The following is an 18,720-nucleotide window of genomic DNA, read 5'->3' on the forward strand; positions in this document are numbered from 1 at the left end:
TTTCTAAATACTTGACCTAAATAATTTAAACTTGTTGTGGAACACGGGTCTCGTTTTCAAAAATAAGACGATTCCCGTAATTCTAAGCTTGGTGTTATTAAACCAGGGCTGTGTTTCAAATCTCACCCTAATAAACCCGAGTTACTCGGGCGGATCGTGTCACGTGACAGCAGAAATGAAAGAACGCTGGACGCAGGCAGGTTTCAAAACGCCAGGTGTACAGAAGCTTTACCTCGCAGTATGATTTCGTTAATTTTAAAACACGGCCAGGAATTACATTTTTTATGAATGAATAGATAGATGACCCGTTTCGAATGAATGGATCCATGAGTGCGGCTGAGCAATTCCGACCGGTCGGTAAATCCCGCCACCTGGTGCCTTTTGTTTTACCATTGAAAATATTGAATTTCTGAAATCTATATTACGACCTTGAATTTACGATATCAAATGGGGGACACTTGTTCCCAGCCGCCCCTGGACTGGACAGAGACCGATTTCTTTTCTTGTGTGATGCGAGTTTCGCGAAATAAACGGCGTTTGAAAGTTTTCACATCGAAGCCAGCCATTCGCTTTCCTCACTTTAGGCACCGATCCTTTCTTCGATCTCGCTTCATTAATACTGGTCGTATCTCGTCACCGCTAGCACCGATGTGTTCCTTGGTCTTTCTAGACTCTACGGACACCACTTTGAACGTGTGTAATAAAAGGTTTCGCGATGCTACGACGCTTTTACCGTGGGCATGGTCATGGCGGCCAATTGTACTTTCCGAGCCTGTGTTCGGACCTCCGAGGCTGAATTTTCGTTTCCGAGACGCGATGTTGGTGTCCAACGCGAGCACGCGTTCCGTAGAAGACCCGACGACTGTAGTTTGCCTCTGATCGAGTCGATGGTTTACTGTACGAGCACTGATGCGACTTCCCGCACGAAAGCAGTCATTTTCGTGTTCGATATTGCTCACGGCTTCATCATTTGCTACCACAATTTGCTTTTTTGTTCTGAAGCCCTCCCTCGGGTAAAAGGAACGTTCGCTATGCGCGCGCGATTATTTTAATTCATTCATCTCGTGCGGCGCGCGCTCGGCGGAGGGGCTGGTCGTTTGAAGGCTCACCAGAGCGCGAGCAAGACTTCAAAGAGCTGCCGCTCGCTCGTAATTAGAAAACCATTATAGGTACGTACAACTATCAAATTGTTGGGGAAGGGTCTCGCACCAGGTAGGACTGTTTGTGTGTCAAAAGGGTACTAATAAGGAAGTGTGTTTTTACATTGAGACAGCTGGTCTGAAAAATTGTATTCTTGGCCTAATAAAGTCTGAGGTCTCAAAAAGAAATGAGCTGATTCTTGTTTTTCTGGCGCAGTGAAGACTCGTTAAATGAGCCACTTCTTTTTTATTTATGTCTTCAGGCCCCTGCTGTCCACCTCGGGAAAAGGTTTGTTCCTGCAGAGCTTTTTGTATACATGCCCCTAGAGTACAACTGGCCCCACACTCTTTATTTTGCCCCCTTGTGCTTTTTCTGGTGCAAGATGAGCTCGACTGAAGCACGAGTAACCTTCTAGCTTGCTATCTGTTCAGTTTGAACCCTCAAGCTAAGTCCGTTTTCACTTGACGGCCAACATCTGAACGCAGGCGCTGTTTCTACCTCGAAGCAAAACTACGCCCTTTGCCTCACTTTCACGTCCATTCTTTTGTTAAGGTGGTCTTTCCCAGAGACGGTGAGGACAAATACAGATCTGTGCCGCAAGAGGGACTCCACAAATCACTTTTGAGCTTTTTCTAGACATGCCGCCACAGTACAACCGCTCCCACACTCCTATTTTCCCCCCTTGTGCTTTTTCTGGTGCAAGATGAGCTCGACTGAAGCACGAGTAACCTTCTAGGTTGCTATCTGAGCAGTTTGAACCCTCAAGCTAAGTCCGTTTTCACTTGACGGCCAACATCTGAACGCGGGCGTTGTTTCTGCGCCAAACCAAAAGTGTGCCTTTCGTCTCCGAGGGACGTTCATTCTGAGTTATGGTCGTCTTTTCCAGAGACGGTGAGGACAAATGCACATCTGTGCTGCAAGAGGGACTCCACACAACCCTACAGAGCCCACACCCCGTAACATGTGGAGACACACTTTAATCAAAACAAACGTGACCAGAGGCTCCGGAAGTCTTTCTTTAGAGGGGGGGCTCGACATCTCCGAAATCCTCAAGGTTAGGTTGGTTTCAGGTTGACATTAATTGCCACATTTGAATGAAAACATATTAATGCACCGCGTTCGCATATTCACGCACATATCCATGGAAAACAAATTAAAACAATGGTTCAGTAAAATAACAGTAAGAAGCTTGCACTGACAACTCATAGAATGATTGGATAACCACTGAAATCAGCCGCACCATGTGTTCTTTATTTTTTCTTTCCTATACCAACTGTTACATGTCAACCGCAGCTGTGCCTATGCCAAATTGGCTATGTCTAAAAATGAAAACCTTCCTTCATTTAGGGATTCTCGGGGAAGCATGATGTATTAACGCAGACGTAGACAAACAAGTGTTAAAAGTTTTAGACAAAACCCCGAAACTCGGGGGAAAAAAGGACAACACAACACGGAGTCTCAAACACAGCAAGTTGGGCCATCGGATGTCTTAACTGGAAGCAGAGGTTGCATACATCGGTATGTACCTCAGGATCAAGTACATCGACCGTGATCGCTTCGGACTCCTGGCGTCAATACAAGTTGGGGGGCATCACAAAAGGAGAGTACTGAAGGATAATAGCTGTGTTTCAGACTTCGTGTTGTGTTGTCCTTAGTTTGTAAACATGTGTCGCCTCATGCCTCACCACCCTGCGGGCACGACGCCGCATGCGCGCAAAGCTTTCGCCATCAAAGGCGCCTTGTCAAATTTGGGAGCTCGTAGACTTTCACTGCCGAATCCCCACTCAAGCTCACCAGACCCCCCCCCCCTCCCCCTTTTCCTAATGATGGCCTTTAAGCGCCTGCCTGTTTTGTCCGCGGGCCAGAAGCACCATGCATCTTCTGGGCTTCTTGCTTCCACACGGGGGAAGCAGACAAACGCTGGCCGACGTCGTCTTGTCGGAATCCATTCATTTCGCTGTCTCCTCTTTGCTCGCTCTAAACTGGTTGTCAATCAGGCTCATGAGTCCTGCCTGTCATTTTCTTCTGGTTTTGACTTTTCAAGCAAGCCTCTCCGTCGCCCCGGTGCTTTTTGTGCTTGGCGGAGGTGAGGAGGGCGGTAGGTCAGCATGTATAAAGAGTCATTTCATTTATTTCGGCTCAGGAGATACGGAGGTACAGGAAATAGGCCGAAGGCCCATACCAGATAACCTGCAAACACACAAACTAAAAAAAAAGAAAAAAAAGAGGGAGGGGGAGGGGGGGCTCGGCAGCTCGGTCCTGAGGACAGGAGGGGCTCAAGCCCACCCTGCCCCCCCGCTTCCAGAGCCCCTGAACGTGATTTACTAAGACAGGCCTGCATTCAAATTTTGGCCGTCAGAGAAAAACGGATGGATCCAGAGGGTTGAAACTTCACAGGTAGCAAGGTACCAGAGGCCTCAAATTTCAGTAGGCATACCTTTACGAAAGGAGGTTCCAAAGCTTAGAAAAAAAAATCTTTCGGCTACAGGACCCAGGTGTGTCTTTATTTAAAATCCAGAGCAGATAAAGTTTTCTAATAACTTTCGAAAGGTGCGCTGGCCGTTGCTAAACAAGAAACAAAAACAGTTTTCTCAAGAAAACGTACGAGGGAGGAGGGCTGAGCAATATCGAACCCGAAAATTAGTGCTTTCCTGTGGAAAGTCGCATCAGTGCTCGTACAGTAAAAAATCAACTCGATCAGAGGTAAAGTACAGTCGTCGGGTGTTCTACGAAACGCCTGCTCACGTTTGACACCAACATCGCGTCTCGGAAACGAAAATTCAGCCTCGGAGGTCCGAACAAAGGTTTCTAAAAGGAGAAATGGCCGCCATGACCATGCCCACGGTAAAAGCGTCGTAGCATCGCGAAAACTTTTATTTCACACGTTCAAAGTGGTGTCCATAGAGTCTAGAAAGACCAAGGAACACATCGGTGCTAGCGGTGATGAGATACGACCAGTATTAATGAAGGGAGATCAACGAGAATGCTTCCCTTAATAAATAGTGCAAAAAATAAACAAAATAATAAAGAAAAAAATACCCGATGCGAGTGGTGTGTCTGCCCTCCACCAGGCGGCGCGATCCCCTTCCCGACTTTTTTCCTTCTCTTTCCCTCTCCTCCTCGCTCATCCTCCTCCGCTTTCCTTTGTTCCCAGAGGCCGGCCCCAGTGTGGTTTCCGTTGTGCTTGGGAGCAGTCGCGTAGTCGCCAGTGTCCAGCTCCTTCTTTGTTCTTTGTTCCGAAATCGGTCTTCTTCTTCTTCGGACCCCGAACGTCGCCTCACGCTTCCTGCCTTCGTCAAAGGGCCTCCTTTCGTTCGACACATTGGGGTAAGTGTACGTCCATTATACTATCCTTTAATTTCGAGTTTTTGATTATTTGGCAAACGAAAGTGATTTGAGTTTTTCAGCAAAAAAAGAAGAATAATTCGTTTAAAACCAAGTGCTTTTCACACCTATTGGAGAATTTCATTAGCTTTCGGAAAATATATACTTCGATATGCGTAAAAGTATTTCTCGTTGCGTTAGAGAGTGAAGCAGGTGAAGCGGGAATTAAGAATCTCTATCTCCGTTTATTATTACATTTTTTAACTTGTTTTTCTGTGCTCTTGGCGCGCACGTTTCTTTAGCGGCACACGAAATTGTCATCTCACTTCGTTCTCTTCTGTACAGAACAATTAGCAATGTCTGTCGCACGTTGTCACAGGCTCGTCCGGGGTTGGTAAGAGAAGGGTCGGGAGAAAGAAAGTTCTACGAGGCCTAGAGATTCCCCGGCATATGTCGTGACGAGGCTCGTTTCCTGGCTTGTGTAGCCGCTCAGTCCAGGGACGGGGTGGCGTAGATGCTCGTGCCTCCGCTGTTCCCTTCGCACCGTGCGTAGCTCCCGGTTCAGGTGGTCGATACCGGGACACAGCCGGTCAGATCCTCGAAGCGGTTGCCGAACGTCGCGGCTCGTGCTGTAGAAGAGAACGAAGTGCCAGGCATTTTTAGAAAATGTCATATTTCTACCTTTGCATTTGGTGAACCGCGCGCTGAAATCTTTTTTCTAACTCGACTCCGCTTAGAACGCGCACGCCGGGCCACCTAGGGTGCCTTCATGCGCGCTTTGCTTAGGGTGGTGGCATGTCGCCATTTTGTCACACACGTTTATTTTTTTGTTGAGAAGCAGGTGAAAGAGCGTGTCCCTGCACGCGCTTGTGGCGCTGACTGTGCTATGGCGACATTTTGTTTTCGTCGATTTCTATGTATTTTGCCCGTGAGCGCGTGCTGTCGGCATCTGGTACTACAAAGGGTGGCATCACCCTAAACAGGACATTCAGGCACCCTAGGGCCACCCCTTGCCTGGGCCCCCTGACCCACTTAGCTCTTTGAGACTGTATCCGTTATCTTTCCTTTCTTTGGCGTTGCTTCTTGTCGGGTGCGTTCTTTGTCTGCTTCTATAGACGCTTTGCAGCAGCTGTGAATGGACGCCGCCATAACTGACCTTCAGTTTTTGTTTCCTCGTATTTCGTTTATTTCACGTCATCATTACCATAGCAGGCCAGGTTATTGAAACATTAGATTCAACTGTGTCCTTTTCTAAAGCATCGGCCTTTGTGGAGGATCGTCAACTACCGTTTCAGTTGCTCGGCATCTCGGTAAGACAAGAGAAGGTCAGCCATGGCGGCTGTAATTTGGCGCGTGTGTAAAGCGTCTATACTTTGTTTCACCTTATCTGCGAGCGAAGCCAAAGCTAAAAGCACGAGACCAGCGCTTTTTGCGTTTCTCCCCAGCTCGCGCGCTCGAGCAAAGCCTGAACGCACGGAGCTTTCGTGCTCGCGCTTCCAGCTTTGCCCTCGCTCGCACATAAGGTGAAACGAAGTATAGCTTTGATTTTTATCGGGAGAGTCCGATTTTTAGCGGGAGAGTCCGGAGCGCGCTCGAGCCGCGATCCGATCGTCTAAGATCAGGCAAAAATTAAAAATAAAAGTGAACTACTACCTTCAGAACAGTCTCTTTTTCTGTGCTCTTAGCGCACACGTTTGTCTAACGGCACACGAAATTAAGGATCTCTATCTACTTTTATTATTACCTTATTTTAACTTAAATCGACCAGCCACCCAGAGCACCCGAAAACTAGTTTGGCTGGTTAGATCGAAATATGAAGAAGAATAATTCCGTTTAAAATCAAATAATTTTTACACCTATTGGACAAGTTCATTAGCTTTCGGAAAATATATACTTCGATATGCGTACAACTATTTTTTCTTGGGTTAGAGAGTGAAGCGGTTGAGTCCGGAAAGCGCGCTCGAGCCGCGATCCGATCGTCTAAGATCAGGCAAAAATTAAAAATAAAAGTGAACTACTACCTTTAGAACAGTCTCTTTTTCTGTGCTCTTAGCGCACACGTTTGTCTAACGGCACACGAAATTAAGAATCTCTATCTACTTTTATTATTACCTTTTTTCAACTTAAATCGACCAGCCACCCAGAGCACCCGAAAACTAGTTTGGCTGGTTAGATCGAAATATGAAGAAGAATAATTCCGTTTAAAATCAAATAATTTTTACACCTATTGGACAAGTTCATTAGTTTTCGGAAAATATATACTTCGATATGCGTACAACTATTTTTTCTTGGGTTAGAGAGTGAAGCGGTTGAGTCCGGAAAGCGCGCTCGAGCCGCGATCCGATCGTCGAAGATCAGGCAAAAATTAAAAATAAAAGTGAACTACTACCTTTAGAACAGTCTCTTTTTCTGTGCTCTTAGGGCACACGTTTGTCTAACGGCACACGAAATTAAGAATCTCTATCTACTTTTATTATTACCTTTTTTTAACTTAAATCGACCAGCCACCCAGAGCACCCGAAAACTAGTTTGGCTGGTTAGATCGAAATATGAAGAAGAGTAATTCCGTTTAAAATCAAATAATTTTTACACCTATTGGACAAGTTCATTAGCTTTCGGAAAATATATACTTCGATATGCGTACAACTATTTTTTCTTGGGTTAGAGAGTGAAGCGGTTGAGTCCGGAAAGCGCGCTCGAGCCGCGATCCGATCGTCTAAGATCAGGCAAAAATTAAAAATAAAAGTGAACTACTACCTTTAGAACAGTCTCTTTTTCTGTGCTCTTAGCGCACACGTTTGTCTAACGGCACACGAAATTAAGAATCTCTATCTACTTTTATTATTACCTTTTTTCAACTTAAATCGACCAGCCACCCAGAGCACCCGAAAACTAGTTTGGCTGGTTAGATCGAAATATGAAGAAGAATAATTCCGTTTAAAATCAAATAATTTTTACACCTATTGGACAAGTTCATTAGCTTTCGGAAAATATATACTTCGATATGCGTACAACTATTTTTTCTTGGGTTAGAGAGTGAAGCGGTTGAGTCCGGAAAGCGCGCTCGAGCCGCGATCCGATCGTCTAAGATCAGGCAAAAATTAAAAATAAAAGTGAACTACTACCTTTAGAACAGTCTCTTTTTCTGTGCTCTTAGCGCACACGTTTGTCTAACGGCACACGAAATTAAGAATCTCTATCTACTTTTATTATTACCTTTTTTTAACTTAAATCGACCAGCCACCCAGAGCACCCGAAAACTAGTTTGGCTGGTTAGATCGAAATATGAAGAAGAATAATTCCGTTTAAAATCAAATAATTTTTACACCTATTGGACAAGTTCATTAGTTTTCGGAAAATATATACTTCGATATGCGTACAACTATTTTTTCTTGGGTTAGAGAGTGAAGCGGTTGAGTCCGGAAAGCGCGCTCGAGCCGCGATCCGATCGTCGAAGATCAGGCAAAAATTAAAAATAAAAGTGAACTACTACCTTTAGAACAGTCTCTTTTTCTGTGCTCTTAGGGCACACGTTTGTCTAACGGCACACGAAATTAAGAATCTCTATCTACTTTTATTATTACCTTTTTTTAACTTAAATCGACCAGCCACCCAGAGCACCCGAAAACTAGTTTGGCTGGTTAGATCGAAATATGAAGAAGAATAATTCCGTTTAAAATCAAATAATTTTTACACCTATTGGACAAGTTCATTAGCTTTCGGAAAATATATACTTCGATATGCGTACAACTATTTTTTCTTGGGTTAGAGAGTGAAGCGGTTGAGTCCGGAAAGCGCGCTCGAGCCGCGATCCGATCGTCTAAGATCAGGCAAAAATTAAAAATAAAAGTGAACTACTACCTTTAGAACAGTCTCTTTTTCTGTGCTCTTAGCGCACACGTTTGTCTAACGGCACACGAAATTAAGAATCTCTATCTACTTTTATTATTACCTTTTTTCAACTTAAATCGACCAGCCACCCAGAGCACCCAAAACTAGTTTGGCTGGTTAGATCGAAATATGAAGAAGAATAATTCCGTTTAAAATCAAATAATTTTTACACCTATTGGACAAGTTCATTAGCTTTCGGAAAATATATACTTCGATATGCGTACAACTATTTTTTCTTGGGTTAGAGAGTGAAGCGGTTGAGTCCGGAAAGCGCGCTCGAGCCGCGATCCGATCGTCTAAGATCAGGCAAAAATTAAAAATAAAAGTGAACTACTACCTTTAGAACAGTCTCTTTTTCTGTGCTCTTAGCGCACACGTTTGTCTAACGGCACACGAAATTAAGAATCTCTATCTACTTTTATTATTACCTTTTTTTAACTTAAATCGACCAGCCACCCAGAGCACCCGAAAACTAGTTTGGCTGGTTAGATCGAAATATGAAGAAGAATAATTCCGTTTAAAATCAAATAATTTTTACACCTATTGGACAAGTTCATTAGTTTTCGGAAAATATATACTTCGATATGCGTACAACTATTTTTTCTTGGGTTAGAGAGTGAAGCGGTTGAGTCCGGAAAGCGCGCTCGAGCCGCGATCCGATCGTCGAAGATCAGGCAAAAATTAAAAATAAAAGTGAACTACTACCTTTAGAACAGTCTCTTTTTCTGTGCTCTTAGGGCACACGTTTGTCTAACGGCACACGAAATTAAGAATCTCTATCTACTTTTATTATTACCTTTTTTTAACTTAAATCGACCAGCCACCCAGAGCACCCGAAAACTAGTTTGGCTGGTTAGATCGAAATATGAAGAAGAATAATTCCGTTTAAAATCAAATAATTTTTACACCTATTGGACAAGTTCATTAGCTTTCGGAAAATATATACTTCGATATGCGTACAACTATTTTTTCTTGGGTTAGAGAGTGAAGCGGTTGAGTCCGGAAAGCGCGCTCGAGCCGCGATCCGATCGTCTAAGATCAGGCAAAAATTAAAAATAAAAGTGAACTACTACCTTTAGAACAGTCTCTTTTTCTGTGCTCTTAGCGCACACGTTTGTCTAACGGCACACGAAATTAAGAATCTCTATCTACTTTTATTATTACCTTTTTTTAACTTAAATCGACCAGCCACCCAGAGCACCCGAAAACTAGTTTGGCTGGTTAGATCGAAATATGAAGAAGAATAATTCCGTTTAAAATCAAATAATTTTTACACCTATTGGACAAGTTCATTAGCTTTCGGAAAATATATACTTCGATATGCGTACAACTATTTTTTCTTGGGTTAGAGAGTGAAGCGGTTGAGTCCGGAAAGCGCGCTCGAGCCGCGATCCGATCGTCTAAGATCAGGCAAAAATTAAAAATAAAAGTGAACTACTACCTTTAGAACAGTCTCTTTTTCTGTGCTCTTAGCGCACACGTTTGTCTAACGGCACACGAAATTAAGAATCTCTATCTACTTTTATTATTACCTTTTTTTAACTTAAATCGACCAGCCACCCAGAGCACCCGAAAACTAGTTTGGCTGGTTAGATCGAAATATGAAGAAGAATAATTCCGTTTAAAATCAAATAATTTTTACACCTATTGGACAAGTTCATTAGTTTTCGGAAAATATATACTTCGATATGCGTACAACTATTTTTTCTTGGGTTAGAGAGTGAAGCGGTTGAGTCCGGAAAGCGCGCTCGAGCCGCGATCCGATCGTCGAAGATCAGGCAAAAATTAAAAATAAAAGTGAACTACTACCTTTAGAACAGTCTCTTTTTCTGTGCTCTTAGGGCACACGTTTGTCTAACGGCACACGAAATTAAGAATCTCTATCTACTTTTATTATTACCTTTTTTTAACTTAAATCGACCAGCCACCCAGAGCACCCGAAAACTAGTTTGGCTGGTTAGATCGAAATATGAAGAAGAATAATTCCGTTTAAAATCAAATAATTTTTACACCTATTGGACAAGTTCATTAGCTTTCGGAAAATATATACTTCGATATGCGTACAACTATTTTTTCTTGGGTTAGAGAGTGAAGCGGTTGAGTCCGGAAAGCGCGCTCGAGCCGCGATCCGATCGTCTAAGATCAGGCAAAAATTAAAAATAAAAGTGAACTACTACCTTTAGAACAGTCTCTTTTTCTGTGCTCTTAGGGCACACGTTTGTCTAACGGCACACGAAATTAAGAATCTCTATCTACTTTTATTATTACCTTTTTTCAACTTAAATCGACCAGCCACCCAGAGCACCCGAAAACTAGTTTGGCTGGTTAGATCGAAATATGAAGAAGAATAATTCCGTTTAAAATCAAATAATTTTTACACCTATTGGACAAGTTCATTAGCGTTCGGAAAATATATACTTCGATATGCGTACAACTATTTGTTCTTGGGTTAGAGAGTGAAGCGGTTGAGTCCGGAAAGCGCGCTCGAGCCGCGATCCGATCGTCTAAGATCAGGCAAAAATTAAAAATAAAAGTGAACTACTACCTTTAGAACAGTCTCTTTTTCTGTGCTCTTAGGGCACACGTTTGTCTAACGGCACACGAAATTAAGAATCTCTATCTACTTTTATTATTACCTTTTTTCAACTTAAATCGACCAGCCACCCAGAGCACCCGAAAACTAGTTTGGCTGGTTAGATCGAAATATGAAGAAGAATAATTCCGTTTAAAATCAAATAATTTTTACACCTATTGGACAAGTTCATTAGCTTTCGGAAAATATATACTTCGATATGCGTACAACTATTTTTTCTTGGGTTAGAGAGTGAAGCGGTTGAGTCCGGAAAGCGCGCTCGAGCCGCGATCCGATCGTCTAAGATCAGGCAAAAATTAAAAATAAAAGTGAACTACTACCTTTAGAACAGTCTCTTTTTCTGTGCTCTTAGGGCACACGTTTGTCTAACGGCACACGAAATTAAGAATCTCTATCTACTTTTATTATTACCTTTTTTTAACTTAAATCGACCAGCCACCCAGAGCACCCGAAAACTAGTTTGGCTGGTTAGATCGAAATATGAAGAAGAATAATTCCGTTTAAAATCAAATAATTTTTACACCTATTGGACAAGTTCATTAGCTTTCGGAAAATATATACTTCGATATGCGTACAACTATTTTTTCTTGGGTTAGAGAGTGAAGCGGTTGAGTCCGGAAAGCGCGCTCGAGCCGCGATCCGATCGTCTAAGATCAGGCAAAAATTAAAAATAAAAGTGAACTACTACCTTTAGAACAGTCTCTTTTTCTGTGCTCTTAGGGCACACGTTTGTCTAACGGCACACGAAATTAAGAATCTCTATCTACTTTTATTATTACCTTTTTTTAACTTAAATCGACCAGCCACCCAGAGCACCCGAAAACTAGTTTGGCTGGTTAGATCGAAATATGAAGAAGAATAATTCCGTTTAAAATCAAATAATTTTTACACCTATTGGACAAGTTCATTAGCTTTCGGAAAATATATACTTCGATATGCGTACAACTATTTGTTCTTGGGTTAGAGAGTGAAGCGGTTGAGTCCGGAAAGCGCGCTCGAGCCGCGATCCGATCGTCTAAGATCAGGCAAAAATTAAAAATAAAAGTGAACTACTACCTTTAGAACAGTCTCTTTTTCTGTGCTCTTAGGGCACACGTTTGTCTAACGGCACACGAAATTAAGAATCTCTATCTACTTTTATTATTACCTTTTTTCAACTTAAATCGACCAGCCACCCAGAGCACCCGAAAACTAGTTTGGCTGGTTAGATCGAAATATGAAGAAGAATAATTCCGTTTAAAATCAAATAATTTTTACACCTATTGGACAAGTTCATTAGCTTTCGGAAAATATATACTTCGATATGCGTACAACTATTTTTTCTTGGGTTAGAGAGTGAAGCGGTTGAGTCCGGAAAGCGCGCTCGAGCCGCGATCCGATCGTCTAAGATCAGGCAAAAATTAAAAATAAAAGTGAACTACTACCTTTAGAACAGTCTCTTTTTCTGTGCTCTTAGGGCACACGTTTGTCTAACGGCACACGAAATTAAGAATCTCTATCTACTTTTATTATTACCTTTTTTCAACTTAAATCGACCAGCCACCCAGAGCACCCGAAAACTAGTTTGGCTGGTTAGATCGAAATATGAAGAAGAATAATTCCGTTTAAAATCAAATAATTTTTACACCTATTGGACAAGTTCATTAGCTTTCGGAAAATATATACTTCGATATGCGTACAACTATTTGTTCTTGGGTTAGAGAGTGAAGCGGTTGAGTCCGGAAAGCGCGCTCGAGCCGCGATCCGATCGTCTAAGATCAGGCAAAAATTAAAAATAAAAGTGAACTACTACCTTTAGAACAGTCTCTTTTTCTGTGCTCTTAGGGCACACGTTTGTCTAACGGCACACGAAATTAAGAATCTCTATCTACTTTTATTATTACCTTTTTTCAACTTAAATCGACCAGCCACCCAGAGCACCCGAAAACTAGTTTGGCTGGTTAGATCGAAATATGAAGAAGAATAATTCCGTTTAAAATCAAATAATTTTTACACCTATTGGACAAGTTCATTAGCTTTCGGAAAATATATACTTCGATATGCGTACAACTATTTTTTCTTGGGTTAGAGAGTGAAGCGGTTGAGTCCGGAAAGCGCGCTCGAGCCGCGATCCGATCGTCTAAGATCAGGCAAAAATTAAAAATAAAAGTGAACTACTACCTTTAGAACAGTCTCTTTTTCTGTGCTCTTAGGGCACACGTTTGTCTAACGGCACACGAAATTAAGAATCTCTATCTACTTTTATTATTACCTTTTTTCAACTTAAATCGACCAGCCACCCAGAGCACCCGAAAACTAGTTTGGCTGGTTAGATCGAAATATGAAGAAGAATAATTCCGTTTAAAATCAAATAATTTTTACACCTATTGGACAAGTTCATTAGCTTTCGGAAAATATATACTTCGATATGCGTACAACTATTTGTTCTTGGGTTAGAGAGTGAAGCGGTTGAGTCCGGAAAGCGCGCTCGAGCCGCGATCCGATCGTCTAAGATCAGGCAAAAATTAAAAATAAAAGTGAACTACTACCTTTAGAACAGTCTCTTTTTCTGTGCTCTTAGGGCACACGTTTGTCTAACGGCACACGAAATTAAGAATCTCTATCTACTTTTATTATTACCTTTTTTCAACTTAAATCGACCAGCCACCCAGAGCACCCGAAATCTAGTTTGGCTGGTTAGATCGAAATATGAAGAAGAATAATTCCGTTTAAAATCAAATAATTTTTACACCTATTGGACAAGTTCATTAGCTTTCGGAAAATATATACTTCGATATGCGTACAACTATTTTTTCTTGGGTTAGAGAGTGAAGCGGTTGAGTCCGGAAAGCGCGCTCGAGCCGCGATCCGATCGTCTAAGATCAGGCAAAAATTAAAAATAAAAGTGAACTACTACCTTTAGAACAGTCTCTTTTTCTGTGCTCTTAGGGCACACGTTTGTCTAACGGCACACGAAATTAAGAATCTATCTACTTTTATTATTACCTTTTTTCAACTTAAATCGACCAGCCACCCAGAGCACCCGAAAACTAGTTTGGCTGGTTAAATCGAAATATGAAGAAGAATAATTCCGTTTAAAATCAAATAATTTTTACACCTATTGGACAAGTTCATTAGCTTTCGGAAAATATATACTTCGATATGCGTACAACTATTTTTTCTTGGGTTAGAGAGTGAAGCGGTTGAGTCCGGAAAGCGCGCTCGAGCCGCGATCCGATCGTCTAAGATCAGGCAAAAATTAAAAATAAAAGTGAACTACTACCTTTAGAACAGTCTCTTTTTCTGTGCTCTTAGCGCACACGTTTGTCTAACGGCACACGAAATTAAGAATCTCTATCTACTTTTATTATTACCTTTTTTCAACTTAAAGAAAAAAGGAGCAGTGTGTTTAACCCTCCTGGAAAAGCGAACGCCGGCATCGCGCGTGACGGGCGGCGTGCTTTCAAGTTTTATTTAAACGCGTACAGAAGCTTATTTAATCGCAAACTAAGGCGCTAATTGTTCGCTACCTATCGTCCGAGGCAGGCACTTCTAGCACGAATTGGTGATTTTTTAGGATTTTTTGAAGGAAGGTTGTCTAACCTGGAAGGCAGAAAGTAAACAAACGGGCGCGACGGGATTTCTAGATCGAATTAAACGCAGATAGCAGTTATTCATTCGTTGTTCCACGCAAGAAATGCGTGTACATGACGCTGGGAATAAAAACAAAGATCATTTCATGATCTTTGTTTTTGCCCAAAGTCGTTTGTGTGAGCGCGTGCGTTTTGCGAGGAGATTAGAAGAGCGTTTGTTGTGCTCGGCGGTTGGTAGATGGAAATGTTCTTTTCGGAGCGAGCGATGTCGGCAAAGAAGGCTTTTAATGGGATCTACTATATTGAGCGTGATATAGGCGCGCAAGATGAATTGAATTCTCGGCGGAGCGGCTGGTCGTTTTTTTGAAGGCTCTTTACCAGAGCGCGAGCAAGATTTACCTATGCATGTTTCATGGAAGTGCTTTTTTTGATAGGTCCATGCTCGGCAAAGATATAAAGTGTATTGAGCTTTGAAGCGCGTATTCCATCGCGAAATGATGGAATACTGCCTCGGAAAAAGAGAGGAGTGAGCGATCAAACTATAATAGGGTGGGAAAAAGGCATTCCACAATTATGCAAGCGTGACCTGCACATCCTAGGCGTTTGGGCAGTTTTCGTTAGGCAAAATTCGTCTTTTGAACTCGTGTCGATTTCTCAGTTGGCACGAAATAATAAATAAACTGTTGGCTTTAAAACGGTATGTGTACATACCGTTTTAAAGCCAACAGTTTATTTACATTTTATTTACTAAGGTTTTACATACCGGCTATACGTGAAGTTCAGCGTGTCTACCTACGTTTATTATTTTTTTAACTGATAAAACGAAGTCAGCCGCTATTCGAACGTCCGATTAAGGATTGCGCAATATTGTTTTGCTCGTATTTCTTAATTTCTTGCTGTAATAGGTTTGGTAGGGTCCAAATACGTTTTTTTTTTATTATCTTGCATCGTAAAATCAGCGTTCGAGCGTGTTGGGTTTTCGCTGGGCGCGCTGATTAATTTCATCGGCGCTTCGGTAATCGAGTTCGGTGCTGTTCGTTTGTAAGTTTCTAAACGCAGACGGTGTTCATTAACGGTGCCGCGAAAGAAGTGTGTGTGTTTGCTAGACGCGGGGAAAGAGCTTTTAAAGCAAAGAATAGCAAAAAGAAAAACGCCCCAGAGTAGCTATTGCACAAAGAGGAGCAGTCCCCGCTGCAAGGCAGGGAAGAAGAGATTAAAGCAGACCGCCAGACAGAGGCTGTCAATCAAGTCGGGCGCCAAGAACGCAGCCGACAAGAAGCCCAAAAAAAAGATACTAGCGTGTCCCGAAGGAGGGAAAGGAGGAGCGGTTTCGGCGGGCGGGCAGCAGCGCCAGGCCAGGCTTTGCTAGTGGCGTGAGCTTTCCCCGAAACTCTGCCGTCTGCTACAGCTCGTTTGTCCCTTGGGCGACCGTTGGAGCCGACTTCTTGCACGAATTCTTTTGTTCTTTTCAGGGGAAACACGGAATTCGGCGGCGCCGAGCTAGGAAGCCGGCCTCTACGAACTCAAACGTTTCATCACTCTCTGACGCACGGAAGAAAAGAAAAAAAGATATGTGTATGGCGTAAGAACGTTCGGTGCATCTTTAATGTAGGGCGCTAAAGATTGTCTTTTTGTGCAGCGCAAGAGCGAGTTGCACGGCTGGCCCTCCGTTTCAAGTGACCTCCTTCAGCTGCGGATGACCTGTGCTTAATCAAGACCGCTTGAATGGCAACTGAGAACTTGCTCCAAGCAAAAAGTGTTTTTATGAAATCGTGTTAGCTCGTGCGAATTCACTGAATAGGAACAAGTGTGTTTTCATCGAGACAGCTCGTCCGGAAACTTGCATTGTCGGCCTAATAAAGTTTGACGTCAAGCCTAATAAAACGTGAGGTTAAAACGGAGAAATCTGTTGTTTTGTGTTTTGCTGGTGAGGACGAAGCCCCTGCTGTGCACACCTGCGGAAACGAAGTAAGTCCCTTATCAGTTTGTTCAGAGATTTGATTTTTTCCCGTGGTAATCGTGAAAAAAAAAAAAAAAAAAAAAAGCGCGAGGACATAAATTCTTCTTTCTTATGTTTGAGCTTATTGCAAGACGCTATGAGCGGCGTTCTGTTATATCTATACATAGCCTTTGAACTTGTGTTTTTTCTTCTTTCTTTTTGTGATCTCCAGTGTACCAGATTTGTCGGTTTACTGTTATTTTTTTGTTCCTTCTCGTCGCACCCTGCTTGGGGATTGGAAATGGCCTGCAGTGTAAATGAACAAAAACCAAATATAAAAAAAAAAAGAATTTAAATACTTCCCGACGCCATAGGGTCTTGATCTGCTTACAAATGCATTTAAATACTCTTTTTCCCAGAACCATAACAGAATGAAACAGCCTACCTCATCGCAGATTTGTATCTGACAATGTTTTGCAGTCGATGGAGCGTTTGTTTGATGTGTAACCCTTTGCATGGTGTTTTAATTTTTCTCTTGCCCACTACTGCCATTCCTCCCAACTTTGTTGTGAGCTATTACATTACAATTTCCCCCTGTTCCGCTCTCCCATTTTACGGATTACCTGGTGTTGCGTTTTTAATATAACAATCTGAGGTTAAACGGACAAAGAGGCCCCTGCTGTGCACACCTGCGGAAACGAAGTAAGTACCTTATCAGTGTTATTCAGAAATTTGATTGTTTCCAATGGTAATCGTGAAAAAAAAAAAAAGAAATGTGTTTTTTTATGTGTGTGCTCGCCCAAAAGCGAGCACATACATTCTTTTAATGTTCTCTGTTGCGCTTATTGCAAGACGCTGTCAGCGGCGTTGTATTATCTATACAGCCTTTGAACTTGCGTTTTCTCTTCTTTTTTTGTATCTCGGTACTTTGTATTCAAGTATATCAATCCACAAGTGCTAGCTGGGTCATTTATTTTAACCAGGCGAGTGGGATGTTCCGAGGAACATTATAGGCGCGTCTCATCGATGTAGCTAATCTAATAAGAAAGTGTTGATTAAAAAGTTTACGTGTAAGGCTTCATTCTGTGGTGTTGTGATTTGGCATATCCTCGTATAAAGAAAACTACGATAGTTGGAAGGTTCTAATTCGCAGCGAATGATCGCGCTCTGAATTTAGACGCACTTAAATTTTCATCGCTCCAGCTCGTCTAGAACTCGTTATACTCGCGAAAACAGGTTTTTGGGACTCTGCTTGGAGATTAAGAACCCCGACCAAGTTCAATCGTTCACCCGTGAATATTCAAGACCGCTGGAGTGCATTCATCGATCGTGGTCGTGAAAACAACATCGTAGGAAAATGTGTGTGCAGTGAAACCGTGTCAGCTCATCTCAATCGAGACTTTTCGATCAACAGGGACGGTCTCCCGAGCACGAGTGGATTGATATTCTTCAAAGAGCTGCCGCCCCCGCTCGTAATTAGAAAACAATTATAGGTACAACTATCAAATTGTTGGGGAAGGGTCTCGCACCAGGTAGGACTGTTTGTGTGTCAAATTTCTTCGAGATAGCAAACGCAAAAGTTGTTTTATCGACCTATTAAAACCGCTCGGAGAACTCGGCTGATTTCTGGTGTTTTTTCTGTTTTTTTTTTGTTTTTTTTTGCGTGTTTTTTTTGTAGTGTTAATTCTAAAAGAGAGATGCCGTAAATATCGCCCAATACCTCAACAAAAAACAAAAGTCCGAAGAAAAAAAAAAAAAACTCTCTCGGGGGATTGAACTAAGATCCTGCTGTGTACGAAGCGCACATCTTACCCACTGAGCTAATCCACAGCTGGGAATAGGCGTGTTTACAATCCGTTTTATACGAGACCCAATAGGCGACTACTGCCGGCACTTGTTCCCCCCCCCCCCCCGGTTATTCTGCCGGCTGCCGGCAGAATAGACACTTCCTTCATTAATACTGGTCGTATCTCATCGCCGCTAGCACCGATGTGTTCCTTGTTCTGTCTAGACTCTATGGACACCACTTTGAACGAGTGAAATAAAAGCTTTCGCGAAGCTACGACGCTTTTACCGTGGGCATGGTCATGGCGGCCAATTCTTATTTCCGAACCTGTGTTCGGACCTCCGAGGCTGAATTTTCGTTTCCGAGCCGCGATGTTGGTGTCAAACGTGAGCACGCGTTCCGTAGAAGACCCGACGACTGTAGTTTGCCTCGGATCGAGTCGATAGATTACTGTACGAGCACTGATGCGACTTCC

General features: G+C 42.5%; 1 long non-coding RNA gene across 1 annotated transcript; it reads left to right on the forward strand.

Moving 5' to 3' along the window:
• Positions 1-4,066: 4,066 nt before the first annotated feature.
• On the forward strand, positions 4,067-16,425 carry LOC121047861. The gene is made up of 2 exons (XR_006077184.1): positions 4,067-4,467; positions 15,993-16,425. It is a non-coding gene; the product is annotated as an uncharacterized LOC121047861 (long non-coding RNA).
• The last annotated feature ends 2,295 nt before the right edge of the window (positions 16,426-18,720 follow it).

This window comes from Ixodes scapularis, unplaced genomic scaffold (assembly GCF_016920785.2).
Source record: "Ixodes scapularis isolate PalLabHiFi unplaced genomic scaffold, ASM1692078v2 ptg001131l_1___fragment_1__unscaffolded, whole genome shotgun sequence".
In the NCBI taxonomy this organism is placed as follows: Eukaryota; Metazoa; Arthropoda; class Arachnida; order Ixodida; family Ixodidae; genus Ixodes; species Ixodes scapularis.